The sequence below is a fragment of the Anolis sagrei genome, chromosome 4, assembly GCF_037176765.1.
Source record: "Anolis sagrei isolate rAnoSag1 chromosome 4, rAnoSag1.mat, whole genome shotgun sequence".
Classification (NCBI taxonomy): Eukaryota; Metazoa; Chordata; class Lepidosauria; order Squamata; family Dactyloidae; genus Anolis; species Anolis sagrei.
The window spans coordinates 109525268-109546881 of record NC_090024.1 but is presented as its reverse complement, the minus strand read 5'-3'; positions in this window follow the sequence as shown (position 1 = coordinate 109546881).

The window sequence follows — 21614 nt, the reverse complement described above, 5'->3', positions numbered from 1 at the left end:
AGGGAGGGGGGAACTGCTCGTGATGTCATCACGCCACTCACTCGCCTGGGAGAGGAGGCGGGACTAGCTGCAGGAATGGCCGTGGCCGAGATCAATAGGTCAGCAAGCTGGAAGGCAGGACTCGCCCAGGGAGGGAAGGAGGGGGCTTAGGGGCCTAGGGGCTTAGGGACAACAGCACAGGACATCCAAGTCCGAACCTGGGCCGTCCCCCCTTAGCGCCAGCGGCGGTCTCCCATCCAAGTCCGAGCCTGGGCCGGTCCTGCTTAGCGTCCATTTGCATACTCCCATTCAAATCTGAACCTGGGATGGCCCCGCTTAGTGCCCGTGGGCTTACGGCCCTCGTTCAGAACGGATGGGAGACCGCTCAAGACCGATAAGCAGGGACGGCCACGCTTCGAACTTGTACGGGAGAACGCCCGTGGGTCCCAGGCTGTGTTTCCGAGAGCAAAAGCAATCCCAATGAATTGGACCCTCCGGCTCTGTTTCACATATTGTTATTGCTCTTCAAGGACGGGAAGCTCCTGTCCAGATCGATTCCCAAAATATTATTTCTGTATTTCGTTGTTCATTTACCGTATATACTCGAGCATCAGCCTACCTGAATATAAGCCTAGGCTCCCAATTTTTGACAAAAATCTGGGAAAACTTCTTGACTCGAGTCGAGAAGCCAACGGTGGGAAACGCAGCAGCTACTGGTCAATTTGAAAAATGAAAACAGATACATTCTTAGTAAAATTACATTAATAGAGGGATCGATAGGTTAAATGAATATTCATGTGAATAATATTAGTACTGATTATATTAACAACAACAATGAGAGTTGGAAGGGAGTTCTAAAGGCTCTCTAGTCCAAGGCTCTTCATTCTGCCTTCATGCAGGGAAAGCAAAGTGAAGGGCCGCCTGACATATGGCCAACCAGCCCTAAATTTAAGAATAATAATAATAATAATAATAATAAGAAGAAGAAGAAGAAGAAGAAGAAGAAGAAGAAGAAGCAGCAGCTTTGGTTTAAGAATAATAATAATAATAATAATAATAATAATAATAATAATATGATGATGATGATGATGATGATGATGATGAAGAAGAAGAAGCAGCAGCAGCTTTGGTTTAAGAATAATAATAATAATAATAATAATAATAATAATAATAATATGATGATGATGATGATGATGATGATGATGAAGAAGAAGAAGAAGCAGCAGCTTTGGAAGGGAGCTGTAAATGCTCTCTAGTCCAAGGCTCTTCATTCTGCCTTCATGCAGGGAAAGCAAAGTGAAGGGCCGCCTGACATATGGCCAACCAGCCCTAAATTTAAGAATAATAATAATAATAATAATAATAAGAAGAAGAAGAAGAAGAAGAAGAATAAGAAGAAGAAGAAGAAAAAGCAGCAGCTTTGGTTTAAGAATAATAATAATAATAATAATAATAATAATATGATGATGATGATGATGATGATGATGATGATGAAGAAGAAGAAGAAGCAGCAGCTTTGGAAGGGAGCTGTAAATGCTCTCTAGTCCAAGGCTCTTCATTCTGCCTTCATGCAGGGAAAGCAAAGTGAAGGGCCGCCTGACATATGGCCAACCAACCTTAAGTTTAATAATAATAATAATAATAATAATAATAATATGATGATGATGATGATGATGATGATGATGATGTAGAAGCAGCAGCAGCTTTGGAAGGGAGCTGTAAAACTCTCTAGTCCAACACTCTTCCTTCTGCCTTCATGCAGGGAAAGCACAGTCAAAGCACCCCCGATAGATGGCCATTCAGCCTTGTTATTAATACTATTATTAATAATGATAGATTTGGAATGGAGCTCATGTAGTCCAACCCCCTGCTCTCTTCATTCAGCGCAAGCCAATTCAAAGTACAGCACCTCCCGGTCCCGGAAGTCAGGCGGGCAGGCCGTTGCAAGAAGAGGTCAGCTCAGGCCTCCGTAGCATACCACAATATTCCCAGTATGTATCGCTGTATTGTACTCTTCCACTATACCAGAGAGTTATTAGTCATTTGACATGAAATATATAATATACAACCAATACTCTGATTATTAAATATTTTTCAGAATTGTTCCTTAATTAAAGGGCTAGATTGCTGGCAATTTTTTTTTAATAAATCAAAAGTACAGCACAACTGCAAGTCTTTGATTCAGGAAATGTTTCTTGACTATATTTGAGGTGGATCTATCCTCATGTTTAGACGATATTCCCATTTTGGGAAAAATCCAGAAGATAGTCAATCTGGGGTCATTCTTTCTCAGCCTTGGTTCACCTCCTCCATAGAAAAACCATCCAAAAGGTCTACCCAGGTCGGAGAATGGTGCTTTCCATCCATATTTCCACTCCAGTTCTTATTCCTAAAGGACGGGCAGCTCCTGTGAAGATCAACTCCCAAGGCGCCACAATTTTGGAACGTGATTCCGAATGTGACACGAATTGGAGCACCTTTGTTCAAGGCGACGGAGAATGAACGTTGGGAGTATTGCAAGCACGTGATGAATTGAGAAGGTGGTCAAAACGGAAATCATCAGAAATATTGGTGGTCTCAGAGAAAGCAGAGGGAACTAGGAGCAGCATTGATGTTTAATTAATTGAAAAAGAACACAATTCAATCAAATTCAACATAAAACCGAAATTGCTTTGACATGGGTCATATTCCTATCGGTAATCTAAAAAACATACTTTCCAGCCATTATGCGGCATCCTAAAAAAGAAACAACAGACCAGAGTATAAGGAATCATCATTATTTTTATTATCCAATAAAAAACACAAATTAAAAGGAAACCGTCCAGTGACCGCGTCGTCCTGAGCCGGATTCGAACTCCTACCATTGAGGGCTCAATCCAGACGCTCAGCGCATGTCGCCACCTAGGCACTCCTCGAGATTCCGCCTGGAAAACAGCCTCAAGAAGCGGACAGTTAGAATGTGAAAGAGGGAGGGGGGAACTGCTCGTGATGTCATCACGCCACTCACTCGCCTGGGAGAGGAGGCGGGACTAGCTGCAGGAATGGCCGTGGCCGAGATCAATAGGTCAGCAAGCTGGAAGGCAGGACTCGCCCAGGGAGGGAAGGAGGGGGCTTAGGGGCCTAGGGGCTTAGGGACAACAGCACAGGACATCCAAGTCCGAACCTGGGCCGTCCCCCCTTAGCGCCAGCGGCGGTCTCCCATCCAAGTCCGAGCCTGGGCCGGTCCTGCTTAGCGTCCATTTGCATACTCCCATTCAAATCTGAACCTGGGATGGCCCCGCTTAGTGCCCGTGGGCTTACGGCCCTCGTTCAGAACGGATGGGAGACCGCTCAAGACCGATAAGCAGGGACGGCCACGCTTCGAACTTGTACGGGAGAACGCCCGTGGGTCCCAGGCTGTGTTTCCGAGAGCAAAAGCAATCCCAATGAATTGGACCCTCCGGCTCTGTTTCACATATTGTTATTGCTCTTCAAGGACGGGAAGCTCCTGTCCAGATCGATTCCCAAAATATTATTTCTGTATTTCGTTGTTCATTTACCGTATATACTCGAGCATCAGCCTACCTGAATATAAGCCTAGGCTCCCAATTTTTGACAAAAATCTGGGAAAACTTCTTGACTCGAGTCGAGAAGCCAACGGTGGGAAACGCAGCAGCTACTGGTCAATTTGAAAAATGAAAACAGATACATTCTTAGTAAAATTACATTAATAGAGGGATCGATAGGTTAAATGAATATTCATGTGAATAATATTAGTACTGATTATATTAACAACAACAATGAGAGTTGGAAGGGAGCTGTAAATGCTCTCTAGTCCAAGGCTCTTCATTCTGCCTTCATGCAGGGAAAGCAAAGTGAAGGGCCGCCTGACATATGGCCAACCAGCCCTAAATTTAAGAATAATAATAATAATAATAATAATAAGAAGAAGAAGAAGAAGAAGAAGAAGAAGAAGAAGAAGAAGAAGCAGCAGCTTTGGTTTAAGAATAATAATAATAATAATAATAATAATAATAATAATATGATGATGATGATGATGATGATGATGATGATGATGAAGAAGAAGAAGCAGCAGCAGCTTTGGAAGGGAGCTGTAAATGCTCTCTAGTCCAAGGCTCTTCATTCTGCCTTCATGCAGGGAAAGCAAAGTGAAGGGCCGCCTGACATATGGCCAACCAACCTTAAGTTTAATAATAATAATAATAATAATAATAATATGATGATGATGATGATGATGATGATGATGATGATGATGTAGAAGCAGCAGCAGCTTTGGAAGGGAGCTGTAAAACTCTCTAGTCCAACACTCTTCCTTCTGCCTTCATGCAGGGAAAGCACAGTCAAAGCACCCCCGATAGATGGCCATTCAGCCTTGTTATTAATACTATTATTAATAATGATAGATTTGGAATGGAGCTCATGTAGTCCAACCCCCTGCTCTCTTCATTCAGCGCAAGCCAATTCAAAGTACAGCACCTCCCGGTCCCGGAAGTCAGGCGGGCAGGCCGTTGCAAGAAGAGGTCAGCTCAGGCCTCCGTAGCATACCACAATATTCCCAGTATGTATCGCTGTATTGTACTCTTCCACTATACCAGAGAGTTATTAGTCATTTGACATGAAATATATAATATACAACCAATACTCTGATTATTAAATATTTTTCAGAATTGTTCCTTAATTAAAGGGCTAGATTGCTGGCAATTTTTTTTTAATAAATCAAAAGTACAGCACAACTGCAAGTCTTTGATTCAGGAAATGTTTCTTGACTATATTTGAGGTGGATCTATCCTCATGTTTAGACGATATTCCCATTTTGGGAAAAATCCAGAAGATAGTCAATCTGGGGTCATTCTTTCTCAGCCTTGGTTCACCTCCTCCATAGAAAAACCATCCAAAAGGTCTACCCAGGTCGGAGAATGGTGCTTTCCATCCATATTTCCACTCCAGTTCTTATTCCTAAAGGACGGGCAGCTCCTGTGAAGATCAACTCCCAAGGCGCCACAATTTTGGAACGTGATTCCGAATGTGACACGAATTGGAGCACCTTTGTTCAAGGCGACGGAGAATGAACGTTGGGAGTATTGCAAGCACGTGATGAATTGAGAAGGTGGTCAAAACGGAAATCATCAGAAATATTGGTGGTCTCAGAGAAAGCAGAGGGAACTAGGAGCAGCATTGATGTTTAATTAATTGAAAAAGAACACAATTCAATCAAATTCAACATAAAACCGAAATTGCTTTGACATGGGTCATATTCCTATCGGTAATCTAAAAAACATACTTTCCAGCCATTATGCGGCATCCTAAAAAAGAAACAACAGACCAGAGTATAAGGAATCATCATTATTTTTATTATCCAATAAAAAACACAAATTAAAAGGAAACCGTCCAGTGACCGCGTCGTCCTGAGCCGGATTCGAACTCCTACCATTGAGGGCTCAATCCAGACGCTCAGCGCATGTCGCCACCTAGGCACTCCTCGAGATTCCGCCTGGAAAACAGCCTCAAGAAGCGGACAGTTAGAATGTGAAAGAGGGAGGGGGGAACTGCTCGTGATGTCATCACGCCACTCACTCGCCTGGGAGAGGAGGCGGGACTAGCTGCAGGAATGGCCGTGGCCGAGATCAATAGGTCAGCAAGCTGGAAGGCAGGACTCGCCCAGGGAGGGAAGGAGGGGGCTTAGGGGCCTAGGGGCTTAGGGACAACAGCACAGGACATCCAAGTCCGAACCTGGGCCGTCCCCCCTTAGCGCCAGCGGCGGTCTCCCATCCAAGTCCGAGCCTGGGCCGGTCCTGCTTAGCGTCCATTTGCATACTCCCATTCAAATCTGAACCTGGGATGGCCCCGCTTAGTGCCCGTGGGCTTACGGCCCTCGTTCAGAACGGATGGGAGACCGCTCAAGACCGATAAGCAGGGACGGCCACGCTTCGAACTTGTACGGGAGAACGCCCGTGGGTCCCAGGCTGTGTTTCCGAGAGCAAAAGCAATCCCAATGAATTGGACCCTCCGGCTCTGTTTCACATATTGTTATTGCTCTTCAAGGACGGGAAGCTCCTGTCCAGATCGATTCCCAAAATATTATTTCTGTATTTCGTTGTTCATTTACCGTATATACTCGAGCATCAGCCTACCTGAATATAAGCCTAGGCTCCCAATTTTTGACAAAAATCTGGGAAAACTTCTTGACTCGAGTCGAGAAGCCAACGGTGGGAAACGCAGCAGCTACTGGTCAATTTGAAAAATGAAAACAGATACATTCTTAGTAAAATTACATTAATAGAGGGATCGATAGGTTAAATGAATATTCATGTGAATAATATTAGTACTGATTATATTAACAACAACAATGAGAGTTGGAAGGGAGCTGTAAATGCTCTCTAGTCCAAGGCTCTTCATTCTGCCTTCATGCAGGGAAAGCAAAGTGAAGGGCCGCCTGACATATGGCCAACCAGCCCTAAATTTAAGAATAATAATAATAATAATAATAATAAGAAGAAGAAGAAGAAGAAGAAGAATAAGAATAAGAAGAAGAAGAAGCAGCAGCTTTGGTTTAAGAATAATAATAATAATAATAATAATAATAATAATAATAATAATATGATGATGATGATGATGATGATGATGATGATGAAGAAGAAGAAGCAGCAGCAGCTTTGGAAGGGAGCTGTAAATGCTCTCTAGTCCAAGGCTCTTCATTCTGCCTTCATGCAGGGAAAGCAAAGTGAAGGGCCGCCTGACATATGGCCAACCAGCCCTAAATTTAAGAATAATAATAATAATAATAATAATAATAATAATAATAATAATAAGAAGAAGAATAAGAAGAAGAAGAAGAAGAAGCAGCAGCTTTGGTTTAAGAATAATAATAATAATAATAATAATAATAATAATAATAATAATATGATGATGATGATGATGATGATGATGATGAAGAAGAAGAAGAAGCAGCAGCTTTGGAAGGGAGCTGTAAATGCTCTCTAGTCCAAGGCTCTTCATTCTGCCTTCATGCAGGGAAAGCAAAGTGAAGGGCCGCCTGACATATGGCCAACCAACCTTAAGTTTAATAATAATAATAATAATAATAATAATAATATGATGATGATGATGATGATGATGATGATGATGTAGAAGCAGCAGCAGCTTTGGAAGGGAGCTGTAAAACTCTCTAGTCCAACACTCTTCCTTCTGCCTTCATGCAGGGAAAGCACAGTCAAAGCACCCCCGATAGATGGCCATTCAGCCTTGTTATTAATACTATTATTAATAATGATAGATTTGGAATGGAGCTCATGTAGTCCAACCCCCTGCTCTCTTCATTCAGCGCAAGCCAATTCAAAGTACAGCACCTCCCGGTCCCGGAAGTCAGGCGGGCAGGCCGTTGCAAGAAGAGGTCAGCTCAGGCCTCCGTAGCATACCACAATATTCCCAGTATGTATCGCTGTATTGTACTCTTCCACTATACCAGAGAGTTATTAGTCATTTGACATGAAATATATAATATACAACCAATACTCTGATTATTAAATATTTTTCAGAATTGTTCCTTAATTAAAGGGCTAGATTGCTGGCAATTTTTTTTTAATAAATCAAAAGTACAGCACAACTGCAAGTCTTTGATTCAGGAAATGTTTCTTGACTATATTTGAGGTGGATCTATCCTCATGTTTAGACGATATTCCCATTTTGGGAAAAATCCAGAAGATAGTCAATCTGGGGTCATTCTTTCTCAGCCTTGGTTCACCTCCTCCATAGAAAAACCATCCAAAAGGTCTACCCAGGTCGGAGAATGGTGCTTTCCATCCATATTTCCACTCCAGTTCTTATTCCTAAAGGACGGGCAGCTCCTGTGAAGATCAACTCCCAAGGCGCCACAATTTTGGAACGTGATTCCGAATGTGACACGAATTGGAGCACCTTTGTTCAAGGCGACGGAGAATGAACGTTGGGAGTATTGCAAGCACGTGATGAATTGAGAAGGTGGTCAAAACGGAAATCATCAGAAATATTGGTGGTCTCAGAGAAAGCAGAGGGAACTAGGAGCAGCATTGATGTTTAATTAATTGAAAAAGAACACAATTCAATCAAATTCAACATAAAACCGAAATTGCTTTGACATGGGTCATATTCCTATCGGTAATCTAAAAAACATACTTTCCAGCCATTATGCGGCATCCTAAAAAAGAAACAACAGACCAGAGTATAAGGAATCATCATTATTTTTATTATCCAATAAAAAACACAAATTAAAAGGAAACCGTCCAGTGACCGCGTCGTCCTGAGCCGGATTCGAACTCCTACCATTGAGGGCTCAATCCAGACGCTCAGCGCATGTCGCCACCTAGGCACTCCTCGAGATTCCGCCTGGAAAACAGCCTCAAGAAGCGGACAGTTAGAATGTGAAAGAGGGAGGGGGGAACTGCTCGTGATGTCATCACGCCACTCACTCGCCTGGGAGAGGAGGCGGGACTAGCTGCAGGAATGGCCGTGGCCGAGATCAATAGGTCAGCAAGCTGGAAGGCAGGACTCGCCCAGGGAGGGAAGGAGGGGGCTTAGGGGCCTAGGGGCTTAGGGACAACAGCACAGGACATCCAAGTCCGAACCTGGGCCGTCCCCCCTTAGCGCCAGCGGCGGTCTCCCATCCAAGTCCGAGCCTGGGCCGGTCCTGCTTAGCGTCCATTTGCATACTCCCATTCAAATCTGAACCTGGGATGGCCCCGCTTAGTGCCCGTGGGCTTACGGCCCTCGTTCAGAACGGATGGGAGACCGCTCAAGACCGATAAGCAGGGACGGCCACGCTTCGAACTTGTACGGGAGAACGCCCGTGGGTCCCAGGCTGTGTTTCCGAGAGCAAAAGCAATCCCAATGAATTGGACCCTCCGGCTCTGTTTCACATATTGTTATTGCTCTTCAAGGACGGGAAGCTCCTGTCCAGATCGATTCCCAAAATATTATTTCTGTATTTCGTTGTTCATTTACCGTATATACTCGAGCATCAGCCTACCTGAATATAAGCCTAGGCTCCCAATTTTTGACAAAAATCTGGGAAAACTTCTTGACTCGAGTCGAGAAGCCAACGGTGGGAAACGCAGAAGCTACTGGTCAATTTGAAAAATGAAAACAGATACATTCTTAGTAAAATTACATTAATAGAGGGATCGATAGGTTAAATGAATATTCATGTGAATAATATTAGTACTGATTATATTAACAACAACAATGAGAGTTGGAAGGGAGTTCTAAAGGCTCTCTAGTCCAAGGCTCTTCATTCTGCCTTCATGCAGGGAAAGCAAAGTGAAGGGCCGCCTGACATATGGCCAACCAGCCCTAAATTTAAGAATAATAATAATAATAATAATAAGAAGAATAAGAAGAAGAAGAAGAAGAAGAAGAAGAAGAAGAAGAAGCAGCAGCTTTGGTTTAAGAATAATAATAATAATAATAATAATAATAATAATAATAATAATATGATGATGATGATGATGATGATGATGATGATGAAGAAGAAGAAGAAGAAGCAGCAGCTTTGGTTTAAGAATAATAATAATAATAATAATAATAATAATAATATGATGATGATGATGATGATGATGATGATGATGAAGAAGAAGAAGAAGCAGCAGCTTTGGAAGGGAGCTGTAAATGCTCTCTAGTCCAAGGCTCTTCATTCTGCCTTCATGCAGGGAAAGCAAAGTGAAGGGCCGCCTGACATATGGCCAACCAGCCCTAAATTTAAGAATAATAATAATAATAATAATAATAATAATAATAATAAGAAGAAGAAGAAGAAGAAGAAGAAGAAGAAGAAGAAGCAGCAGCTTTGGTTTAAGAATAATAATAATAATAATAATAATAATAATAATAATAATATGATGATGATGATGATGATGATGATGAAGAAGAAGAAGAAGCAGCAGCTTTGGAAGGGAGCTGTAAATGCTCTCTAGTCCAAGGCTCTTCATTCTGCCTTCATGCAGGGAAAGCAAAGTGAAGGGCCGCCTGACATATGGCCAACCAACCTTAAGTTTAATAATAATAATAATAATAATAATAATAATAATATGATGATGATGATGATGATGATGATGATGATGATGATGATGTAGAAGCAGCAGCAGCTTTGGAAGGGAGCTGTAAAACTCTCTAGTCCAACACTCTTCCTTCTGCCTTCATGCAGGGAAAGCACAGTCAAAGCACCCCCGATAGATGGCCATTCAGCCTTGTTATTAATACTATTATTAATAATGATAGATTTGGAATGGAGCTCATGTAGTCCAACCCCCTGCTCTCTTCATTCAGCGCAAGCCAATTCAAAGTACAGCACCTCCCGGTCCCGGAAGTCAGGCGGGCAGGCCGTTGCAAGAAGAGGTCAGCTCAGGCCTCCGTAGCATACCACAATATTCCCAGTATGTATCGCTGTATTGTACTCTTCCACTATACCAGAGAGTTATTAGTCATTTGACATGAAATATATAATATACAACCAATACTCTGATTATTAAATATTTTTCAGAATTGTTCCTTAATTAAAGGGCTAGATTGCTGGCAATTTTTTTTTAATAAATCAAAAGTACAGCACAACTGCAAGTCTTTGATTCAGGAAATGTTTCTTGACTATATTTGAGGTGGATCTATCCTCATGTTTAGACGATATTCCCATTTTGGGAAAAATCCAGAAGATAGTCAATCTGGGGTCATTCTTTCTCAGCCTTGGTTCACCTCCTCCATAGAAAAACCATCCAAAAGGTCTACCCAGGTCGGAGAATGGTGCTTTCCATCCATATTTCCACTCCAGTTCTTATTCCTAAAGGACGGGCAGCTCCTGTGAAGATCAACTCCCAAGGCGCCACAATTTTGGAACGTGATTCCGAATGTGACACGAATTGGAGCACCTTTGTTCAAGGCGACGGAGAATGAACGTTGGGAGTATTGCAAGCACGTGATGAATTGAGAAGGTGGTCAAAACGGAAATCATCAGAAATATTGGTGGTCTCAGAGAAAGCAGAGGGAACTAGGAGCAGCATTGATGTTTAATTAATTGAAAAAGAACACAATTCAATCAAATTCAACATAAAACCGAAATTGCTTTGACATGGGTCATATTCCTATCGGTAATCTAAAAAACATACTTTCCAGCCATTATGCGGCATCCTAAAAAAGAAACAACAGACCAGAGTATAAGGAATCATCATTATTTTTATTATCCAATAAAAAACACAAATTAAAAGGAAACCGTCCAGTGACCGCGTCGTCCTGAGCCGGATTCGAACTCCTACCATTGAGGGCTCAATCCAGACGCTCAGCGCATGTCGCCACCTAGGCACTCCTCGAGATTCCGCCTGGAAAACAGCCTCAAGAAGCGGACAGTTAGAATGTGAAAGAGGGAGGGGGGAACTGCTCGTGATGTCATCACGCCACTCACTCGCCTGGGAGAGGAGGCGGGACTAGCTGCAGGAATGGCCGTGGCCGAGATCAATAGGTCAGCAAGCTGGAAGGCAGGACTCGCCCAGGGAGGGAAGGAGGGGGCTTAGGGGCCTAGGGGCTTAGGGACAACAGCACAGGACATCCAAGTCCGAACCTGGGCCGTCCCCCCTTAGCGCCAGCGGCGGTCTCCCATCCAAGTCCGAGCCTGGGCCGGTCCTGCTTAGCGTCCATTTGCATACTCCCATTCAAATCTGAACCTGGGATGGCCCCGCTTAGTGCCCGTGGGCTTACGGCCCTCGTTCAGAACGGATGGGAGACCGCTCAAGACCGATAAGCAGGGACGGCCACGCTTCGAACTTGTACGGGAGAACGCCCGTGGGTCCCAGGCTGTGTTTCCGAGAGCAAAAGCAATCCCAATGAATTGGACCCTCCGGCTCTGTTTCACATATTGTTATTGCTCTTCAAGGACGGGAAGCTCCTGTCCAGATCGATTCCCAAAATATTATTTCTGTATTTCGTTGTTCATTTACCGTATATACTCGAGCATCAGCCTACCTGAATATAAGCCTAGGCTCCCAATTTTTGACAAAAATCTGGGAAAACTTCTTGACTCGAGTCGAGAAGCCAACGGTGGGAAACGCAGCAGCTACTGGTCAATTTGAAAAATGAAAACAGATACATTCTTAGTAAAATTACATTAATAGAGGGATCGATAGGTTAAATGAATATTCATGTGAATAATATTAGTACTGATTATATTAACAACAACAATGAGAGTTGGAAGGGAGCTGTAAATGCTCTCTAGTCCAAGGCTCTTCATTCTGCCTTCATGCAGGGAAAGCAAAGTGAAGGGCCGCCTGACATATGGCCAACCAGCCCTAAATTTAAGAATAATAATAATAATAATAATAATAATAAGAAGAAGAAGAAGAAGAAGAATAAGAATAAGAAGAAGAAGAAGCAGCAGCTTTGGTTTAAGAATAATAATAATAATAATAATAATAATAATAATAATAATAATAATATGATGATGATGATGATGATGATGATGATGATGAAGAAGAAGAAGCAGCAGCAGCTTTGGAAGGGAGCTGTAAATGCTCTCTAGTCCAAGGCTCTTCATTCTGCCTTCATGCAGGGAAAGCAAAGTGAAGGGCCGCCTGACATATGGCCAACCAGCCCTAAATTTAAGAATAATAATAATAATAATAATAATAATAATAATAATAATAATAAGAAGAAGAATAAGAAGAAGAAGAAGAAGAAGCAGCAGCTTTGGTTTAAGAATAATAATAATAATAATAATAATAATAATAATATGATGATGATGATGATGATGATGATGATGAAGAAGAAGAAGAAGCAGCAGCTTTGGAAGGGAGCTGTAAATGCTCTCTAGTCCAAGGCTCTTCATTCTGCCTTCATGCAGGGAAAGCAAAGTGAAGGGCCGCCTGACATATGGCCAACCAACCTTAAGTTTAATAATAATAATAATAATAATAATAATAATATGATGATGATGATGATGATGATGATGATGATGTAGAAGCAGCAGCAGCTTTGGAAGGGAGCTGTAAAACTCTCTAGTCCAACACTCTTCCTTCTGCCTTCATGCAGGGAAAGCACAGTCAAAGCACCCCCGATAGATGGCCATTCAGCCTTGTTATTAATACTATTATTAATAATGATAGATTTGGAATGGAGCTCATGTAGTCCAACCCCCTGCTCTCTTCATTCAGCGCAAGCCAATTCAAAGTACAGCACCTCCCGGTCCCGGAAGTCAGGCGGGCAGGCCGTTGCAAGAAGAGGTCAGCTCAGGCCTCCGTAGCATACCACAATATTCCCAGTATGTATCGCTGTATTGTACTCTTCCACTATACCAGAGAGTTATTAGTCATTTGACATGAAATATATAATATACAACCAATACTCTGATTATTAAATATTTTTCAGAATTGTTCCTTAATTAAAGGGCTAGATTGCTGGCAATTTTTTTTTAATAAATCAAAAGTACAGCACAACTGCAAGTCTTTGATTCAGGAAATGTTTCTTGACTATATTTGAGGTGGATCTATCCTCATGTTTAGACGATATTCCCATTTTGGGAAAAATCCAGAAGATAGTCAATCTGGGGTCATTCTTTCTCAGCCTTGGTTCACCTCCTCCATAGAAAAACCATCCAAAAGGTCTACCCAGGTCGGAGAATGGTGCTTTCCATCCATATTTCCACTCCAGTTCTTATTCCTAAAGGACGGGCAGCTCCTGTGAAGATCAACTCCCAAGGCGCCACAATTTTGGAACGTGATTCCGAATGTGACACGAATTGGAGCACCTTTGTTCAAGGCGACGGAGAATGAACGTTGGGAGTATTGCAAGCACGTGATGAATTGAGAAGGTGGTCAAAACGGAAATCATCAGAAATATTGGTGGTCTCAGAGAAAGCAGAGGGAACTAGGAGCAGCATTGATGTTTAATTAATTGAAAAAGAACACAATTCAATCAAATTCAACATAAAACCGAAATTGCTTTGACATGGGTCATATTCCTATCGGTAATCTAAAAAACATACTTTCCAGCCATTATGCGGCATCCTAAAAAAGAAACAACAGACCAGAGTATAAGGAATCATCATTATTTTTATTATCCAATAAAAAACACAAATTAAAAGGAAACCGTCCAGTGACCGCGTCGTCCTGAGCCGGATTCGAACTCCTACCATTGAGGGCTCAATCCAGACGCTCAGCGCATGTCGCCACCTAGGCACTCCTCGAGATTCCGCCTGGAAAACAGCCTCAAGAAGCGGACAGTTAGAATGTGAAAGAGGGAGGGGGGAACTGCTCGTGATGTCATCACGCCACTCACTCGCCTGGGAGAGGAGGCGGGACTAGCTGCAGGAATGGCCGTGGCCGAGATCAATAGGTCAGCAAGCTGGAAGGCAGGACTCGCCCAGGGAGGGAAGGAGGGGGCTTAGGGGCCTAGGGGCTTAGGGACAACAGCACAGGACATCCAAGTCCGAACCTGGGCCGTCCCCCCTTAGCGCCAGCGGCGGTCTCCCATCCAAGTCCGAGCCTGGGCCGGTCCTGCTTAGCGTCCATTTGCATACTCCCATTCAAATCTGAACCTGGGATGGCCCCGCTTAGTGCCCGTGGGCTTACGGCCCTCGTTCAGAACGGATGGGAGACCGCTCAAGACCGATAAGCAGGGACGGCCACGCTTCGAACTTGTACGGGAGAACGCCCGTGGGTCCCAGGCTGTGTTTCCGAGAGCAAAAGCAATCCCAATGAATTGGACCCTCCGGCTCTGTTTCACATATTGTTATTGCTCTTCAAGGACGGGAAGCTCCTGTCCAGATCGATTCCCAAAATATTATTTCTGTATTTCGTTGTTCATTTACCGTATATACTCGAGCATCAGCCTACCTGAATATAAGCCTAGGCTCCCAATTTTTGACAAAAATCTGGGAAAACTTCTTGACTCGAGTCGAGAAGCCAACGGTGGGAAACGCAGAAGCTACTGGTCAATTTGAAAAATGAAAACAGATACATTCTTAGTAAAATTACATTAATAGAGGGATCGATAGGTTAAATGAATATTCATGTGAATAATATTAGTACTGATTATATTAACAACAACAATGAGAGTTGGAAGGGAGTTCTAAAGGCTCTCTAGTCCAAGGCTCTTCATTCTGCCTTCATGCAGGGAAAGCAAAGTGAAGGGCCGCCTGACATATGGCCAACCAGCCCTAAATTTAAGAATAATAATAATAATAATAAGAAGAAGAATAAGAAGAAGAAGAAGAAGAAGAAGAAGAAGAAGAAGAAGCAGCAGCTTTGGTTTAAGAATAATAATAATAATAATAATAATAATAATAATAATAATAATATGATGATGATGATGATGATGATGATGATGATGAAGAAGAAGAAGAAGAAGCAGCAGCTTTGGTTTAAGAATAATAATAATAATAATAATAATAATAATATGATGATGATGATGATGATGATGATGATGATGAAGAAGAAGAAGAAGCAGCAGCTTTGGAAGGGAGCTGTAAATGCTCTCTAGTCCAAGGCTCTTCATTCTGCCTTCATGCAGGGAAAGCAAAGTGAAGGGCCGCCTGACATATGGCCAACCAGCCCTAAATTTAAGAATAATAATAATAATAATAATAATAATAATAATAATAAGAAGAAGAAGAAGAAGAAGAAGAAGAAGAAGAAGAAGAAGCAGCAGCTTTGGTTTAAGAATAATAATAATAATAATAATAATAATAATAATAATAATATGATGATGATGATGATGATGATGATGAAGAAGAAGAAGAAGCAGCAGCTTTGGAAGGGAGCTGTAAATGCTCTCTAGTCCAAGGCTCTTCATTCTGCCTTCATGCAGGGAAAGCAAAGTGAAGGGCCGCCTGACATATGGCCAACCAACCTTAAGTTTAATAATAATAATAATAATAATAATAATAATAATATGATGATGATGATGATGATGATGATGATGATGATGTAGAAGCAGCAGCAGCTTTGGAAGGGAGCTGTAAAACTCTCTAGTCCAACACTCTTCCTTCTGCCTTCATGCAGGGAAAGCACAGTCAAAGCACCCCCGATAGATGGCCATTCAGCCTTGTTATTAATACTATTATTAATAATGATAGATTTGGAATGGAGCTCATGTAGTCCAACCCCCTGCTCTCTTCATTCAGCGCAAGCCAATTCAAAGTACAGCACCTCCCGGTCCCGGAAGTCAGGCGGGCAGGCCGTTGCAAGAAGAGGTCAGCTCAGGCCTCCGTAGCATACCACAATATTCCCAGTATGTATCGCTGTATTGTACTCTTCCACTATACCAGAGAGTTATTAGTCATTTGACATGAAATATATAATATACAACCAATACTCTGATTATTAAATATTTTTCAGAATTGTTCCTTAATTAAAGGGCTAGATTGCTGGCAATTTTTTTTTAATAAATCAAAAGTACAGCACAACTGCAAGTCTTTGATTCAGGAAATGTTTCTTGACTATATTTGAGGTGGATCTATCCTCATGTTTAGACGATATTCCCATTTTGGGAAAAATCCAGAAGATAGTCAATCTGGGGTCATTCTTTCTCAGCCTTGGTTCACCTCCTCCATAGAAAAACCATCCAAAAGGTCTACCCAGGTCGGAGAATGGTGCTTTCCATCCATATTTCCACTCCAGTTCTTATTCCTAAAGGACGGGCAGCTCCTGTGAAGATCAACTCCCAAGGCGCCACAATTTTGGAACGTGATTCCGAATGTGACACGAATTGGAGCACCTTTGTTCAAGGCGACGGAGAATGAACGTTGGGAGTATTGCAAGCACGTGATGAATTGAGAAGGTGGTCAAAACGGAAATCATCAGAAATATTGGTGGTCTCAGAGAAAGCAGAGGGAACTAGGAGCAGCATTGATGTTTAATTAATTGAAAAAGAACACAATTCAATCAAATTCAACATAAAACCGAAATTGCTTTGACATGGGTCATATTCCTATCGGTAATCTAAAAAACATACTTTCCAGCCATTATGCGGCATCCTAAAAAAGAAACAACAGACCAGAGTATAAGGAATCATCATTATTTTTATTATCCAATAAAAAACACAAATTAAAAGGAAACCGTCCAGTGACCGCGTCGTCCTGAGCCGGATTCGAACTCCTACCATTGAGGGCTCAATCCAGACGCTCAGCGCATGTCGCCACCTAGGCACTCCTCGAGATTCCGCCTGGAAAACAGCCTCAAGAAGCGGACAGTTAGAATGTGAAAGAGGGAGGGGGGAACTGCTCGTGATGTCATCACGCCACTCACTCGCCTGGGAGAGGAGGCGGGACTAGCTGCAGGAATGGCCGTGGCCGAGATCAATAGGTCAGCAAGCTGGAAGGCAGGACTCGCCCAGGGAGGGAAGGAGGGGGCTTAGGGGCCTAGGGGCTTAGGGACAACAGCACAGGACATCCAAGTCCGAACCTGGGCCGTCCCCCCTTAGCGCCAGCGGCGGTCTCCCATCCAAGTCCGAGCCTGGGCCGGTCCTGCTTAGCGTCCATTTGCATACTCCCATTCAAATCTGAACCTGGGATGGCCCCGCTTAGTGCCCGTGGGCTTACGGCCCTCGTTCAGAACGGATGGGAGACCGCTCAAGACCGATAAGCAGGGACGGCCACGCTTCGAACTTGTACGGGAGAACGCCCGTGGGTCCCAGGCTGTGTTTCCGAGAGCAAAAGCAATCCCAATGAATTGGACCCTCCGGCTCTGTTTCACATATTGTTATTGCTCTTCAAGGACGGGAAGCTCCTGTCCAGATCGATTCCCAAAATATTATTTCTGTATTTCGTTGTTCATTTACCGTATATACTCGAGCATCAGCCTACCTGAATATAAGCCTAGGCTCCCAATTTTTGACAAAAATCTGGGAAAACTTCTTGACTCGAGTCGAGAAGCCAACGGTGGGAAACGCAGCAGCTACTGGTCAATTTGAAAAATGAAAACAGATACATTCTTAGTAAAATTACATTAATAGAGGGATCGATAGGTTAAATGAATATTCATGTGAATAATATTAGTACTGATTATATTAACAACAACAATGAGAGTTGGAAGGGAGTTCTAAAGGCTATCTAGTCCAAGGCTCTTCATTCTGCCTTCATGCAGGGAAAGCAAAGTGAAGGGCCGCCTGACATATGGCCAACCAGCCCTAAATTTAAGAATAATAATAATAATAATAATAATAAGAAGAAGAATAAGAAGAAGAAGAAGAAGAAGAAGAAGAAGAAGAAGCAGCAGCTTTGGTTTAAGAATAATAATAATAATAATAATAATAATAATAATAATAATAATAATAAGAAGAAGAAGAAGAAGAAGAAGAAGAAGAAGAAGCAGCAGCTTTGGTTTAAGAATAATAATAATAATAATAATAATAATAATAATAATAATAATAATATGATGATGATGATGATGATGATGATGATGAAGAAGAAGAAGCAGCAGCAGCTTTGGAAGGGAGCTGTAAATGCTCTCTAGTCCAAGGCTCTTCATTCTGCCTTCATGCAGGGAAAGCAAAGTGAAGGGCCGCCTGACATATGGCCAACCAGCCCTAAATTTAAGAATAATAATAATAATAATAATAAGAAGAAGAAGAAGAAGAAGAAGAATAAGAAGAAGAAGAAGAAGAAGCAGCAGCTTTGGTTTAAGAATAATAATAATAATAATAATAATAATAATAATAATAATAATATGATGATGATGATGATGATGATGATGATGATGATGAAGAAGAAGAAGCAGCAGCAGCTTTGGAAGGTAGCTGTAAATGCTCTCTAGTCCAAGGCTCTTCATTCTGCCTTCATGCAGGGAAAGCAAAGTGAAGGGCCGCCTGACATATGGCCAACCAACCTTAAGTTTAATAATAATAATAATAATAATAATAATAATATGATGATGATGATGATGATGATGATGATGATGATGTAGAAGCAGCAGCAGCTTTGGAAGGGAGCTGTAAAACTCTCTAGTCCAACACTCTTCCTTCTGCCTTCATGCAGGGAAAGCACAGTCAAAGCACCCCCGATAGATGGCCATTCAGCCTTGTTATTAATACTATTATTAATAATGATAGATTTGGAATGGAGCTCATGTAGTCCAACCCCCTGCTCTCTTCATTCAGCGCAAGCCAATTCAAAGTACAGCACCTCCCGGTCCCGGAAGTCAGGCGGGCAGGCCGTTGCAAGAAGAGGTCAGCTCAGGCCTCCGTAGCATACCACAATATTCCCAGTATGTATCGCTGTATTGTACTCTTCCACTATACCAGAGAGTTATTAGTCATTTGACATGAAATATATAATATACAACCAATACTCTGATTATTAAATATTTTTCAGAATTGTTCCTTAATTAAAGGGCTAGATTGCTGGCAATTTTTTTTTTTAATAAATCAAAAGTACAGCACAACTGCAAGTCTTTGATTCAGGAAATGTTTCTTGACTATATTTGAGGTGGATCTATCCTCATGTTTAGACGATATTCCCATTTTGGGAAAAATCCAGAAGATAGTCAATCTGGGGTCATTCTTTCTCAGCCTTGGTTCACCTCCTCCATAGAAAAACCATCCAAAAGGTCTACCCAGGTCGGAGAATGGTGCTTTCCATCCATATTTCCACTCCAGTTCTTATTCCTAAAGGACGGGCAGCTCCTGTGAAGATCAACTCCCAAGGCGCCACAATTTTGGAACGTGATTCCGAATGTGACACGAATTGGAGCACCTTTGTTCAAGGCGACGGAGAATGAACGTTGGGAGTATTGCAAGCACGTGATGAATTGAGAAGGTGGTCAAAACGGAAATCATCAGAAATATTGGTGGTCTCAGAGAAAGCAGAGGGAACTAGGAGCAGCATTGATGTTTAATTAATTGAAAAAGAACACAATTCAATCAAATTCAACATAAAACCGAAATTGCTTTGACATGGGTCATATTCCTATCGGTAATCTAAAAAACATACTTTCCAGCCATTATGCGGCATCCTAAAAAAGAAACAACAGACCAGAGTATAAGGAATCATCATTATTTTTATTATCCAATAAAAAACACAAATTAAAAGGAAACCGTCCAGTGACCGCGTCGTCCTGAGCCGGATTCGAACTCCTACCATTGAGGGCTCAATCCAGACGCTCAGCGCATGTCGCCACCTAGGCACTCCTCGAGATTCCGCCTGGAAAACAGCCTCAAGAAGCGGACAGTTAGAATGTGAAAGAGGGAGGGGGGAACTGCTCGTGATGTCATCACGCCACTCACTCGCCTGGGAGAGGAGGCGGGACTAGCTGCAGGAATGGCCGTGGCCGAGATCAATAGGTCAGCAAGCTGGAAGGCAGGACTCGCCCAGGGAGGGAAGGAGGGGGCTTAGGGGCCTAGGGGCTTAGGGACAACAGCACAGGACATCCAAGTCCGAACCTGGGCCGTCCCCCCTTAGCGCCAGCGGCGGTCTCCCATCCAAGTCCGAGCCTGGGCCGGTCCTGCTTAGCGTCCATTTGCATACTCCCATTCAAATCTGAACCTGGGATGGCCCCGCTTAGTGCCCGTGGGCTTACGGCCCTCGTTCAGAACGGATGGGAGACCGCTCAAGACCGATAAGCAGGGACGGCCACGCTTCGAACTTGTACGGGAGAACGCCCGTGGGTCCCAGGCTGTGTTTCCGAGAGCAAAAGCAATCCCAATGAATTGGACCCTCCGGCTCTGTTTCACATATTGTTATTGCTCTTCAAGGACGGGAAGCTCCTGTCCAGATCGATTCCCAAAATATTATTTCTGTATTTCGTTGTTCATTTACCGTATATACTCGAGCATCAGCCTACCTGAATATAAGCCTAGGCTCCCAATTTTTGACAAAAATCTGGGAAAACTTCTTGACTCGAGTCGAGAAGCCAACGGTGGGAAACGCAGCAGCTACTGGTCAATTTGAAAAATGAAAACAGATACATTCTTAGTAAAATTACATTAATAGAGGGATCGATAGGTTAAATGAATATTCATGTGAATAATATTAGTACTGATTATATTAACAACAACAATGAGAGTTGGAAGGGAGTTCTAAAGGCTCTCTAGTCCAAGGCTCTTCATTCTGCCTTCATGCAGGGAAAGCAAAGTGAAGGGCCGCCTGACATATGGCCAACCAGCCCTAAATTTAAGAATAATAATAATAATAATAATAATAATAATAATAATAAGAAGAAGAAGAAGAAGAAGAAGAATAAGAAGAAGAAGAAGAAGAAGCAGCAGCTTTGGTTTAAGAATAATAATAATAATAATAATAATAATAATAATAATAATAATATGATGATGATGATGATGATGATGATGAAGAAGAAGAAGAAGAAGCAGCAGCTTTGGAAGGGAGCTGTAAATGCTCTCTAGTCCAAGGCTCTTCATTCTGCCTTCATGCAGGGAAAGCAAAGTGAAGGGCCGCCTGACATATGGCCAACCAACCTTAAGTTTAATAATAATAATAATAATAATAATAATAATATGATGATGATGATGATGATGATGATGATGATGATGATGATGTAGAAGCAGCAGCAGCTTTGGAAGGGAGCTGTAAAACTCTCTAGTCCAACACTCTTCCTTCTGCCTTCATGCAGGGAAAGCACAGTCAAAGCACCCCCGATAGATGGCCATTCAGCCTTGTTATTAATACTATTATTAAT